The sequence below is a fragment of the Anser cygnoides genome, chromosome 6, assembly GCF_040182565.1.
Source record: "Anser cygnoides isolate HZ-2024a breed goose chromosome 6, Taihu_goose_T2T_genome, whole genome shotgun sequence".
Taxonomy (NCBI): domain Eukaryota; kingdom Metazoa; phylum Chordata; class Aves; order Anseriformes; family Anatidae; genus Anser; species Anser cygnoides.
The window spans coordinates 24,520,837-24,535,862 of NC_089878.1; the positions used below are offsets into that span (position 1 = coordinate 24,520,837).

The window sequence follows — 15,026 nt, forward strand, 5'->3', positions numbered from 1 at the left end:
GAGGGAACAAAAAGAGATGCTGAGCAAATACGTGCAAGTGAGAAAAGAACAAAGTGAATACACTCAGAGAATACACTTTCTGAAGCACTTTGCCAAAATAAGGGTTCTGCTATCTCTGTCCTTTATAAATCAAAAGCAATCAACTCACAGAGGAAAAAAATATATAATCTCAATAAATTATCAGTTCTATTGACAGTAATTCCCATAAACATAAATATCTTCCAAGAGATTTGCGTAATATGAATAGGAGTTATAATCAGAGCAAACAAGATATCTCCCCAGGCCAATAAGCACCACAGAATTAAAAAATACAAATGGAAATAAAAATCAAGTAGGAGATGCCGTTTACTTTGAAATAAAAGGTGATTTGCCCAACTAGAACATGATAAAGCTAAGCAATATACTGAGAATGAAGCAGGCCAACAAGATCATAAAATACGAGAGAGAGCACAGTCTGCACAGGATGCTGTGACTGTCCCTAGTTGGACGCTGTCGCTCTCTGCCTTGTCTGACAAACACTAATTCTGATAAGCCGATGAACACCAAAGGGCTGTATCGTGACAACTGTTATTTAAAATATGTCAAGATATCATTATCACATGCAACAACTAGCATGTAACATTACAATAAAGACGCTTCCTTCAGCAGATAAGCCCTCAAAAAGATACCACGCTCAGAAATAGAGAAGGGCACTGAAGAGTCCCTGGGGCTGGCCTCAGGACAACGCGTGGCTGACACAGGAGGCAGGTTGCTGCAGCACGGCATCACAAAAGGGGGCTGCAGGAACACAAACTGTTTGGGGCTTGTATTTTCTGTTCTGCTTGAATTTATGTAAAATCGCTAATGAATAGAAGTTAATTAGCTACACTTAAGACTGATATACAACCACAGCCAAAGGGAATAAACAGGTTCACCAGCTGCTGTATTACTCCAACTACACTGTAAATTGCTGCATGCTATTAACATGCTCTCCTGGCTTCAGTAAAGAAAATCTTATTGAAATCAGTAGCACACATTTCCTATTTCAGTGAGACATTGCAAAATTAAAATGATATGTAGTAAAAACAATATGTGTGAGCCACCTGCTTACTGTATGATAGAATAGATTGGCATAGAATGACAGCTGCTGCACAGCCAACATTTCAGATACTGTACTACCTTGCCAACTGGACTTAAATTCACACATGATTTCCTTGACTAGCACTGAATGAATTTTTGCTGCTATAAATATGCATTGGCAATTGTGATGAATCATCCTGGATACTAAGGGTCACTGTTATTTCCAACCCATAAGAACTGTATCCAGTGCAAAAAGCCACCAGAGCAAATATTGGTGAGTCAGCACTGTTTGGATGACCTACTTGTAAAGGGCATGCCTTGACCCACACTAAAGGATGACAATAATGAAGATAACAACTGCAGAGCTTGCTGGATACTCACAGCACAAAACACTACAAAATCTTAATACCAGGGAATTAATTAAGCATTGTGTGCCTCCTCACACTAGCCTGGAGTCTGGGAGAGTTACCACAGCCAAAAGCTTAGAGCATGCGTTAGGCACCTAGAGCCAGATTCAAGTAGCCTGAACTTCACTAAGTTCTTACACCCATCCTAGGCCTATTCTTCATTTGCATTTAGCTTTTAAGCAGACGGCTTGAGGCAGGTCACTGCTCTGCCCCTTACTTGATCTTTCTGAGTCCCCTCACCAGGCTCAGGCGGTTCTCTGCACTGCTCAGTTACAGGGTTCAGTGAAATGCCAGCTATGTGATATTGTTTCTAATTCCCATCGATTTCAATCAAAGCTGTGTGTCTAATTATGCTTGCAGATCTATTCTTGCTGTTTTTCTATTGAAAGGGGATGCCTAGAAACAGTAAATGTTTTACCTAACTTTCTATGCTAACAGCTTATGTCTAAAGTCAGTGCTGACAGGAGCTCTAACAAGAAATCACTGCTTTAGGTTTCCCTGATAATAAAATATCCTTTGCATATGTAAAAATAAATAGTCTAGGTCTGCAGCTGGAAATAACCTCGTAAGGATGACCACGATTTACATTTCTACCACAAGCAACAATACTGAAGCGTTCATAAAAGGGCAAGTTTGGGGTAAAATCAGTAATCTATTTTAACCAATTCAAATGCCAATATCCCATCTGCTAAGTCTCTTTATTTTATATCAGTCTGCCATTTTCTCTTAGTGGTAGCATCAATAAACATTGTTGGTAATCATCTGCTTGTGCTCTAATGTGGCATATTCAGTTTCATTGAATAAAGCCAGGCTGAAGATCCCTGAAGAAAAAAATGTGACTTGTTTAGCTGTGATTCAGATCCATGTCTCTGGTTTAAGAATGACTCAAAGTTGCATCATCACCAAACCTGAACACAAATAGTTTGTTGTTTTTTTTTTTTAATCATATACAGAGCTAAATGCTAATAGCAGCTATGTTTTATTTATTCCAAAGAAAAATTTAATTTCACATTTTTTTTTTTGCTCATTTTGCCAAGTGCAGTGAAACATCTCAAAAATAGCCATTGACTTGACATGTTCACTGAAAACAATATTTGTAACTGATGATGTGTAACAGGACTCCAGTTGGAGAATACCACTTCAATTTAAGAAAATGTTTGTTTTGCTTTTTCTCCTTTCAGACAGATTTGGAACTCATAGATATGAAAGGCTCAGTAACGTAGCCCGAACTCCTGCTTCCCTTAACCAGCATTTACCATAAAATTCTCAAATACATCTAGCACAATCACAGTCTGCCATCAAGACAATATAAAACTCACTATGACAAAGGAAAGGTTTGTTTCTGTAGCATTCTAAAACTACAGTTACAATAACATAACTAAGCACAGCAAACAATAGTTAAAACTTGACCTGATGATTTTGCCATCATGATCACATCAAAGCCTCACAACTCTTCAGTTCCCATCAGGTATCCAGGGCTTCTGAGAGGGACCAAAGCCACAACAAACTCATGCCCTTCAACCTTAAGAGGTCTGTCAGCAAGGCAGGGAGGAAATCAGGATCTAAAACCTTCCAGTTGTGAGATCAACCTGATACAGAAGTTACCAGAAACATGAAAGCTGGGAATACCAGGCTGGCAAGGAGCCATCTGGGAGCTGGGAAACTTCTTTGGCTTTTCTTACTTCTTCAGTCAAACTACCTCCATTAAAACTGCAATTTTCAACAAATCTGCCTTCTCTGATATGAAAATGTTCCATTATAGGTTACTGTCCAGACCTGTTAGGACTGGAAATTCATCTCATGGGTCACCAGCCCCTGAAGAGCCTCATGCTCCCAGAGGTCCTCTATATGCAGAGGTGGAAGACACATCGCTCAACAGCACCGAATATCAAGTGCTTCAGGGCATCTAGAGCAGGCTGTCACAGAGCATGATTTAGGCTAATCTATAAAAATCTATAAACAGAAAATTCCCATATCTCTCAGCGAGTACTGGGCCCTGGCATTTTAATGGAAATCACTGCACTTCCTAACGGCATCACCTTTTACATGAGATATAAAACCAGGCATGTTTGGTGTTTCTGTTTTTGACTGACTGACCTTGAGTTTCAGGAGGAACCAGCAGCTTCCACTAGCAGAGATGGGAAATTTCTTTGGGAGGTGGCACGTAAAACAATTTTCTTACAGAAGAAGTTTGGCTTTTAATGAAAACTATTATGTTAACAGCACTGTTCTCCCAAGTGACTAGACCCCACTTTTCAAAGGAAAGACTACAAAAGTACAAATCCACAAAGTTTACAACTTATATTCTTGTACACTTGATTCATCTGTATAGTCACGGATGTCCAAAAATATATGACCACAGCACAGAGCTGCTGTTGAGGTATCAAAATCACCTAACAAATCTATTCAATTTATTCTTCAAATATATATATATATATATATGTAATTTTTATACTTTGAAAGATGCTTAAATTTTAGACAATAGCACACACAAACAGTAAAACAAGCAGATCAGTGGGAAAAAGTAAATAATACATATTTTGAAGTGACGATGTTCAAATACTACTGAAATGTAATTGATTCTGTAGGCGCGGCCTGGCACTGTGGAGCACAACAGATTACTTGGAGTAAGGACACTGGCAGGACCACTGCGGCCCCAGATGGCCTGCTGCCTGCAGCCGAGGTTAGGCACTTTTTGTGCGAGAAATAAACGCTGTTTTAAAATACCATATGAATCTCAGATTTACTTTTCAGCAACGTTGCCTACATTGATTTTCACGTACAATAGCGTAGCTCTAACAAATAACATAGCAACAGAAGCAGTGTTTTGGCAGAGACATCGCTGCAAGCAGCGCAGGTCCGCTAGAGGGCCCAGGGCCGTGCCAGGGAGAGCTGCAGGGAGCAGCAGAAGGGAGTTCAGAAGGGAGTTGCAGTTAATGCCAGAAAAACAGCAGTAGCAAATTTTACCCATCCCCTCCCCAGTGAAAGGAATGTATCATTAGAAGCCAAAAAAGAAATCTATATTAAGATACCGCTAATGTTCTAACAAAGTGACACAAACAAGTCACACCGCTAACAACTCACCTTCTTCCTACTCTAGGTATTTATAGCAATCTCTGAAATTTTACTGATATACCATGTTCTATTAATTCTGCTATTCTTCTCCCCTTCCTTTTCCCTTCCCCCTCCCCGAAGGAAAAAAAAAAAAAAAAAAAGTAGGATAAACAAGGAACAAAGTGAAATCTTTAAAATAGAATTTCCTCTCCCCAACATTTATGTAAGTTAGAGACTTAGGACTGGGCTGATGAAGCCAACCAGCAGCCATCCTGCACATGGCACAGCACCTCACACTGACTCTCTGCGTGTGCTGAATCATGGCAACTGATTTTACAGGAGTCAGTGGCATGGTCGCATGTTACAGAGCAGGAACAAGCCTTTCACCATGACAGTCCCTTAAATAGAACGTTGTTAATAAACAAGCAAAGTTAAAAATCAATTGACCCATAATTAAGCGACCTTAGAATAAAATGCGCCATTGCAGTACTTGAGCAGCACAGAACAAGTAAATATCTCTAAAAGAAAAAGCAAAGTCTTCTATGACAGAAACCAATTTGATATGGAAATGGGTCAACAGTTGCTTAAGATGTAGCACAGTTTTGATTTGATCTGCTATATTTGGACTCTATATGAGGCGCTTCCAGTAACATCGGTATTGCTTATACATGAGACTTTTGCATAATCACTGTATGAAGCATTAGAATTCTTCAAACCGAGAATGATTTTCAAAACGACTATACATAACTATGTTAATAATGTGGATACAACAGTATTTGCTGGAGAAAAAGAACAACTGTTTTCTCAAACAATTAGGATTCATGATACATTGCTTGGCAGACTATTGTTCAAAAGCCCACACAGTCCTTATCCAAGAGAAGCCCAAACGCATCCATGAGCACCAACTTATGCATAAAACTGAGCTCAGAATACATGCTGATCAAACAAGGAAAAAATATAAAAATAATCAGACATACCAGATAAGTTTATTTTACAGAAGAAATCCTGTATCTGTAGCAAACAGGTTTTTTACATTGTTGCTTTTCAGAAACAATCACAGTTGGAGTTGTTCTTGTCTTAAAATGGAATCTGGTTGTTTTCCTTGGAAGAAAAATCTTAGAATATGATATAACCATTTACTTCCATGTACCTCAGTTGCTAACTTTCCAGATCACCTCGTTTTTCCTATGAGGAACCTAGTAATCCTTTTATCACAATACAGATTTCAATCTAATTTCACTCCTGGAAACTATGAAAGATGATTTCACTAAGCTTACCACCATGTTAGGGAACTTTCTCCATCCAGTAGTGAAATCTGCTTCTCTCTGGTTGGTTGACCTTTGCTCATGTATCAATACAATCATATTTTGTCCTAATGTTCCATTGTCTGACCTTGGAAACAAGAACACAAGTATGGAATCATTTCCTCTAAGTATGTAATGACAATGAAGATAAGCATTCGCATCCTAAAAGCCAAGTGCAGGCATTAAGGATCAGCTACTGACTCCTGCAGAGCGATCATACATGGTAATGCAACCTTGGATGAGGTCATGGTAGCCTCTGAAGGCTAGAGCCATTATTAGCTGCTGGGTACGGGCAACCTTAAAAACAAAAATGGGGACAGACCTTTTTTGGTCAATCTCTGTATGCTGCCTACCATTGAAAGAGGATACATTTAAATCATACTTTCATAGGTCATAATGTTAACATACTATTCCTGCAGAGACGTAGAAGAATTATCATAGCCATACTAAGACAGAGGTCCACTGAAATCCAGGAAAGTGAGAATGCTAGGTCTTCACACAGAAAACAAAATGAGACAAAAATTTACCAGTCTTGTCTATTTGTGATTAATAATAACGACTCTAAAATCAACTCAAATTATGATTACAGGGGCTAACAACCTTTATGGAGTCCATGTGAATATCCATTCTGTTATGTATCTTATACACCAACAAAGATGATATTCTGAGAACAAATATCTCTGCAATACACAACTCCAAAAGGGTACACCCCGTTCAATCCAAGAGCATTTTAACCTAACAATTGCTATAGCATATTGCAATTATTAGACTAGCTGCTATTAGTGAAAACCAAACTACTCAGTCCTATGTCTGTCTCTGTAACAGATGTCATACATAATGTTTAACAAGTAGTTCATGTCTCTTGATACCATTTTACCACTTGTAAAACAAGAATGCTTCTAGATCATTGAATGGTAGACGTTATAGAAGTAGAAAGCATTGACTATTATTTGTTGTATTATTATTATTTAATGTAACATATGGATGCAAAATTCTGGCTTGTTTGACCAGGAAGACAGCCCTATATGTTTAAAATTAAATTAGCATAGAAAAAAAATTAAGCAAACAGACTATCTCAAATAGGAAATGAAATAAACAGTATGGAGCTCTTTAAATACATAACAAGTAATCAGCGAAAGGGCTGCGAACGGAACCTGAGTGGGAAGCTTGTGACCAGTGAGGCTGATATTGCTGGAAGCCTGAATGAAAGTTAAAAGGCTCCATGACTAGGCCAGACTATACAGGCAATTAGAACTGCTGAACGCTGCCAAGGCATCAGGCCAACAAGAATTACAACTCAACAAACTGAATGAAGGAGAAGGCGGGGTGGGGGGAGGAATAAAAAAATAAAAATAAAAAAAAAGGAAAGGCTTTAATTAAATATTTGAGATCTCACAAGGGATGGGGAAAGTGCCAGGTAACTGGAAGATGGTTAACTAAACTGAGGGGGTCTGTTCCCTCATTAATGCGTGGGGGAATTTACAAGTGTAACTTCTACTACCATTAATTGGAGCTACAGTAAATGAGCGATTACCATGTGCGCTGGTGGGGAAAGGCTCCTGTTACCTAGGATTGGTCTTACCTGTTAAGGGTTTATTGAAGAGTTACAGGGTGATTTCTGGATGTGAATGAAAAGGGTCACTAAGATGGAACCTCCTGAAATAAAAGTCTCTACTCCTTTAAATACAGGGTGATCCCAGAATAAAGCAGTATTTTCATAAGATCTTTTCTTAGCAGCATTTCTTCAGAATTGTGCAAACATTTACTTCTCCCTGCCCTGCACCTCAGACATCCCAAAATAACCATGGGGGACATGTGTCAGGTTCAAAGTGGATGTAATAACCGCACTTCTGCAGCTCCTTGTCAGAAGGTTCACCAGTTGGGATGATTTTATTGTGCCCGTGCAGAAATGAGACAGTGAAATGAAGCCAGCAGGTCACTCACCCGCAAAGAAGCGGTCAGAATGAGCAGAACAGAAGTACTTGTGAAAGAACCTAACGCTGGCGAGGGTAAGGGAAGAGCTGCAAGTGTATCATGTCACTGGACCCAATTAGAAACTCCACAGATGTAATTAGGTCAGATAAGCATACACACATTTTTATACAGCTCCAAATTCTACAGTTTTCAGAACGTCTATATCTACAGAATTCACTTGTAGAATTTTACATGCATGTTAGTTATAATACACCATTTTGTCATCCACTGTTCCTCCACTAACTCTGAAATATGCTTCAGAACATAATATCTAAAATTTCATTTTTCCTGTAACACCACAAACAAGTCAAGAGTTACTTAGAGAGTCAAAACAGATTGTTGTTTTGTTGGTTTTGTTTTGTTTTACTTTCAGAGAAATTTTGCAATATGTAAAATACTCCATATTTCTAGAACCCATGAGTACAAACCTGAAATAATAGTTTTAGTACCTCTTTCAGGTATATGAAATGGAGAATTTAGGGCCAGGAGGCTTCTATCAGAGTTTCATGTGAGTTACTGTATCAGTAGTTCTGCCTAGGAAGCAGAAAACATTGGAGTTTCAGAGTATGGACTTTAAAAAAAAAAACTCAGAACATCAGAACACTGCATCTGTCCTCCAAGCGACTATATACCATACAATGGGTCACAATAAGTTATTTAAAAAAAATAAAAAAGAATAAAAAAGAAAGAATATAAGAGATGCTACGAGCCTTCACAGGCTTTAGGCCATATGAAATCTTTTTAAAATTCAAATTGTCCTCCCTTGCCTCAGAATTTGATCTCTCACATGAAACGTGTCTGTATAAGAACTAGATTTTAAAAGACTGTATCCTCAACTTTTACTAATGCCTTAAGAGAAAGGTGATCAGGTGGCCACCTCAGTAAGTCTAGCATATTTGAAACTCATAAACCAATTTGGACTTAGACTCTTATTTCAAGAAAGGAATAATACTATATACCTTAAAGAGTATAGGAGAGCATTACCACAATAAATTGAAATTATGAGAATAGTTAAAAGCAAATGAGATAACCATAAAAGTATTTACTGTTCTTGAAGACACAAATCATTTAATACCATCACCATAGGATTATCTTACAAAAATAATTGCCAAGAATGATTTTCTTTCTTCTCTTGTCTACCCTCATGAAAATATAAACACCTGTAAAGGACAGACACAGACATCTGCATTTGCTATGAAAGCAAACTTACTTCACAAATACATCCTTTAGGGCCAGAACAGTCAAATATTAGACAGCAATGCAGGTATCATTTTTATATAGAACTTAAACACTGACACAAAAGTAAAAGTCAGTTATTACTAGCCAAGCCTGCTAATTTTCTCAAGATGAAGATGGAAAAAAATGGAGAATTTTCACATTAAGGTGGTGGGCTATATTGTAGCTTAATTTATAATTTCCAGGCGTATAAGGCAAGCATAGACAGACCATATGTCTTTTCTTGGCCTTTAAATGCTCCTATTTTCCACTAGACTTGCCTTTTTCTCCATCTATTGGCAGCCATACCATTTGCTATTCAGGTGATTGGCTGTAATGAGCCAACTCCTGTTTCCGTATGAATAACCACTTTTTTCCCCAATTACTTAAGCTGCCAGCAAGTCACTGGTGTCATGTTCTTTGATGCAAATCTGACTGTCAATAAAGAACAGGACTACATAAAGAGAGAATTTATGATGATACCCTTAGCTTAATATTTTTCTTAAATGCTATTCAGTTTAACTTCCAGGAAATATAGGGAAGAAGGCAATGGTCCACAGTAAGAAGAAAGAATATCTTTAATTGGCTTTGCTCTCCACATGCCCTTGTAATAAGCCTTTCCATATGGTAGTCTGAAATAAATTTATCAATCTCCATTTATGTATTTATGTCACTTTAAAAGGTCCATTTTAGTCAATACCAAAATCTATAAAAGTGAAAAATCACATTTCATTTTACAATTTCAAAAGCTAGAATACTGAATATATAGTTTGATATTTACAATTTTTGGAAATATGCAGACACACAGAAAAGCGTGGGAGGGGGGAAGCTTCTGAGGCCAAGGAGCACAGTTATTAACAATATGAGAACTAAATATGTAATTTTAACTCACTTTTTTGAAAGGTCAGTTTTTTAATTAATCTTTCTTAAGTGGGCTTAGATATTTTTCACTAAAAAGAAAATATTATTTTAAGCCGTGATACAACTTAGATTTTTCAAGCCAGAAGAACTTATTCTTGGAGCCCACCGAGTAAGTACGATCATGGGGTAAGTGACAGACTCCTACCTGGTGCTGGCGTTCCTAGTTGCAAACACCGCATATGGCAGCAAATACTTTGAGAACAATGTATTTTGAGAAAAAATGCTATACTGAAATTCTAATACAATACAAAAAAAAAAAAGCAAAGCTACACAGTATTCAAGGCCTAGCCCATGAACTACCAACCTTCAAAGTTGTACCATATCAAGAAACCTCCACAGATTGCTATCAAGCAGATTTTCCGAGTGTTGTCCATTTCTTCCAAGTGATTCCAATGAGAAGTCATTTTAAACCTTTAAGCATTTTCTTCAACATCTACTTCAGCCATACAGCTATCAGCAGCCAATCTAAAGAGAACGATATTTTCACTACATATTACTAAGTGCTATTGGCTCTACAAAACTCAGATTCAGTTCTGCACGTTCCAGGTGCTCTCAGCTGGGACTGTACCTATGAACTAATTATCTACTGTAGGAAGATCTCTTATATCAGCAGGTGTCCTAAACAGCTACTGCTCTTTTGTTGAAAGGGTTTGTGGGTTGATTCTTTTCACTAAAAACAAAATAATAAATTATTGTTTACATAAGGTTGACAGCACTTTTTCACAGAGCTGAGACAGAACAGGCAGCCAGCAAAGGGAAGACAGGTGAAAAACAAAATTTAACAGTCTGCTAACAATTAAATCATCTTTGATTGTGCTGATTTACAAACAAGAAAGGCCCTGTCTAATCTCCATAAGGGAAAAGGAAGAGAAAAAAGATGCTAAACCTGAAATTCATTAGTGAAATGCATTTAGTGTCTAAATGAAACAAATAAGTACTGTTAATTTCAGTGTGCTTAATTAGTGTGCAAAAAGAATACAAACATATGTTTTAAGATTAAAAATGCAGTTTCATGGCATTTTTATTATTATCACTATTTTCTCCCCACATGCTGAAATAGCGCATAACTAAAAACAAAATTAATTTCTTTATTCATTAACTTCAATACAGAAGTTAACCAGAATTTATACAAATTGTTTCATACACAGCTTTTTTCAACAATGCATTTTAAAGAGGTGTTTTAAGACCATTGCCCAGCAGTTCTTCTTCCAAACATGAATCTTTAAAATCAATACTCAAGGAAAACTGGCTGCCACAAACACTAAGGGAGCACTGCTGATCAGGTACCAGGTCAAAGGCATTTATTTACAGACTAGAAGGAGCAAATAGATACCTGACTGGATTTCCAAAAGTTAAGACACCTGCCTTCTCTTCAGTTGCCTAAATGCTTTCAATTCTCCTAATAAATACTAATAGACTAATACAAGCCACAGACTAGCTGGAGCCTACATTTGAAATCTGCTCTCAAACCTCATTTGCAGATTGGCCAGATGGTAATTAGTGTGGAGGTGTTCTCCAGGCAGACTCGCTTTCAGGGCAGGGTTTTTTAAATTTTATTGGGGTTGGGGGAGGAGAAAAAGAAGTCTTTTTTTTTTCCCCAGTTAAGATTAGTAACAGCTAGGAAAGGGTGCATAAAAGCCAAGCTACAACAGAATATTCTCTAGTTTGTTATATTTAAGAAAGTGCTTGCAACTTAATCCAGGGAGACCAATAAACAGAAGACTAAAATAAAAAGGCAGAAGGCTGCAGTGTCAAAGTGCTGTTAAAGTACATGAGAAAAGCAATCCACTTGGGGTTCATTGTAACACTTCTAATAATGAGCTTCCCATATTTAGACACAAGAGATAGCAAATTCAAACCCCCTGGAAAGGATGCAATACAGTTATACAACAACATAGCAAACTGTATTTGTTTTGTTATTACTACCTATGCACCCTATGGTTTCTTTAGGGAAGATGATATGATATCTTTATACCGTGGTGTGTAAAATAGCCTGAAATCTTTCTTTAACACCACTAACATAACAAAATCCTCCCCTAATAGTGAAAGACCTCCACTTGAAGCAAAGCTTGATCTTAAACATCACTAAAAAAATAATATGTTTTGTTACTGCATTTCTCTCTGAGAGGTTTTCAAAATCGTTCCAGTCAGTACATGAGATAGGATACATATTGTCGGGGATAAGTTGTTAAAGTGAATTTGAAATGTGCTTCTCAAAATATCGTTTACACATTTACCAGATGGTAAAATAAACATGTAAATTGTTATCGAGTATACACCAACTTTATACTACAATTTTACCCACTGTAGAAATGGTGTAAAAATGCTGAATATAGTGTTACTTGTTCATTTAATAGTTTATTAACATTTTAAATACATTTGGAGAATAGGTTTACTTTCAAAGTCAAAAATACTTACAAAAGCAGCATTTTAATCCATCGACCAGGTCAAACTAACCTATTGCTTCTACATTCGGCACTTTATCAGTGATATGATTATCATAAATACAGTTCATTTCAAAGTATTTGTCTATAAATAGACGTTACATGCACTTACTGGAAATCGGTTTTAAAAGACTAATTTAAGGTGCACAGAGCATTGTAAAGTAATTTTTAGAAGTGCAATTATCAACATCTCAGTTAAAGGTAGCTGCTATTAGACCACCAGGTCACCTCGCTACTGGAATCTACTCTTCCACAAGCCATTGAACACACTCAGAAATTTGACCATGAATATTTTACTTTTGACAAAATAGAAGTCATGTGTTAATGAAACTCTGTATCCTAAGAGCCTAATGTACACACTAGGTAGAAATACACTGGAATTAAAATCTTCCCGCTCAACTAACCCTTGATCTTCCCTGAAATAAAAGGTCCTATACATATAATCATTTATTAATGGTCCTGGTGGAAGACACCAGCTGAAGTATTCTGATGAAAGCTTGTTGCTTGTGCTACCAGTAAGTGGTGTCTGGTGTCTCCTCCCTACCAACCCAGTACATTAGTTATACTGTGCTACGGAATTTTCTTTCCCACCTTTCAGACTATGCCAGTTTTTTTGTTGTTGTTGTTTAATTAAAAAAAAAAGAAAGAAAGAAAGAAAGAAAAGAAATAAATTCATTCTTCTGCATTCTTAACTTTAGGAACTTTCCTCATCTATGAGGAAATATATCCACTCAGCACATTTTATTTTTAGTCTATGTACCCAACAGACTCTGAACTGCTCTTTAGTAATGAGTATTTCAGCTAGTCTGCACACTCTTTAAAATATCCAAGGTCTTTTTTTCATCACTCCACAATGAAGTCTTGGATTCTCACCTGAGATCTGCTTGAATTATTTTTTTCAGAGGCTTTTTACAGCATCCAAATTCAATATCATACCAGTCATTAAGTTCCTGTTTACTATAATGTTGCTGCTTTACTATTATATGCCCTTGGCGATAAGGTGTTACAACATAGATACAAGTAATACATGATGATTCTCAAAAGTAATGGCGCAGACTTACCTTAAGAGTTAGTGAATTTTGGAGAAGCTTCTATATCCAATAAATACCCCATATTAGTAGGTGCCACAACATGAAACACTACAAACCAAAATTATCGTTAAAGAATATTCTCCCATACAGAGAGCTAGCACAAAAGTACTAGACAGCAAGGTTTATCAAGCCTGTCTACTTTCTCTAGCTTGTGGTTTAAGACTCAGAAGTCGTCCTGACAAACTAAGTGCCAAAAGCTGCACCACACTGGATGCTTCATCACAGCTCCAGCAGAATCTTTTAGGGAAAAATAAAAAAACAACAATTTGCATGTGAGCACTTTTAAAGCACCATTTGGAATTTGCTGCTTTGCCAGCCTACCATTTAGATTACACTCTGCAGCTGAAGCATTTTGCAAAAAAGACACGGGGATATTCGGCAATACTAAAGAGATTACAATAATAAGGTTTTCATATGGAAATAACTAATCATGTAATTTAATTATATAACACCCCCCCAAAAGAAAAAAAAAAATCTCTGTCAAGGGTTGGTTTACAATTCGTTAAGGAGAAACAAAAGTTCAAACTTAAAGAAGTAACCTAAATGGAACAGGGGGGAATGGAATAACAAATGCAGATGTGAGGTGTCCAACTGCACACCTGCAGTTGCCAGCACACCTCTATACATGAATCAAAACAGACGTTGGGAAGCACAGGAGTCTGACTACCAAAATCCCTAGCACATTGGGAGTCATGTATTGGCTTTGGTGTATAAACAACTGCTATAGACTAAAACACTGAGCACGAGAGAGAACTAGTGAAGAAAGCACTGTCTTCAGAGTCTGTGCCACGAAGCACCAACCACCTCTGCCAGCTAACTTCAAAGCAGAGCCTGAGCCAACACTCCTATAAAGGCAGGGCGATCACTGGAAACTTGAAGCATATGCTGCTATTTACATAACTAATTGTAGCATGCACAGTCAAAAAACAGCCTCTAGCTTTAGCATATATGTGCAAAATAATTGATTGTACTGTATACAGAAAATTAGAAGCTGTCAGAAACAAAGCCACTAGTAACAGCCCCAAGAAAGAATCTAGAGGAGGCATCTCCTAGATTGCAGAGGCTATTCTTCAAACAGCTGTGTGATTTACAGCAGGATATAAATCTAGGTGAGATTCAATGATAGCTGATAGCCCATCCAAGCTTTCAGCAGAACTGACATACACACCCCATGCTCTGATGGTGGAGATGCTCAAGAAAAATCTTCCCAGACTCCAACCAGCTGTGGTTTGTCACTGCAAGCATTGTAATACAAGATAAAACTTTGCAAAAGATATTGTAAATATAACAACAATGCCCATCTGTCTGCACAACACATAACCAACCCTGCCGAAGAAAATGAAGAAAAATGTAATGACATAGAATAAAACCCCAGCTGAGCTGCACCTAAACCTCTGATGAAAAATAGGAGGACACCAAGATGTGGAAAAATACAAAAGATGCACTAAAGCTGCATTATACTGGCTGCTTCTCAGTGGGAAAATAAATAAATAAAATGGAGAAAAAATAAAAATAAAAAGATTTCTCAGGCAAAACAGAATGTTTGTGTAACCCAGA

General features: G+C 37.3%; 1 long non-coding RNA gene across 1 annotated transcript; it reads right to left on the reverse strand.

Annotated features, from left to right (window-relative positions):
* Positions 1-4,919: 4,919 nt before the first annotated feature.
* On the reverse strand, positions 4,920-11,628 carry LOC125183761 (uncharacterized). The gene is made up of 4 exons (XR_007166335.2): positions 10,503-11,628; positions 10,239-10,399; positions 8,248-8,332; positions 4,920-5,912 (listed from the first exon to the last, which is right to left on the reverse strand). It is a non-coding gene; the product is annotated as an uncharacterized lncRNA (long non-coding RNA).
* Positions 11,629-15,026: the final 3,398 nt, after the last annotated feature.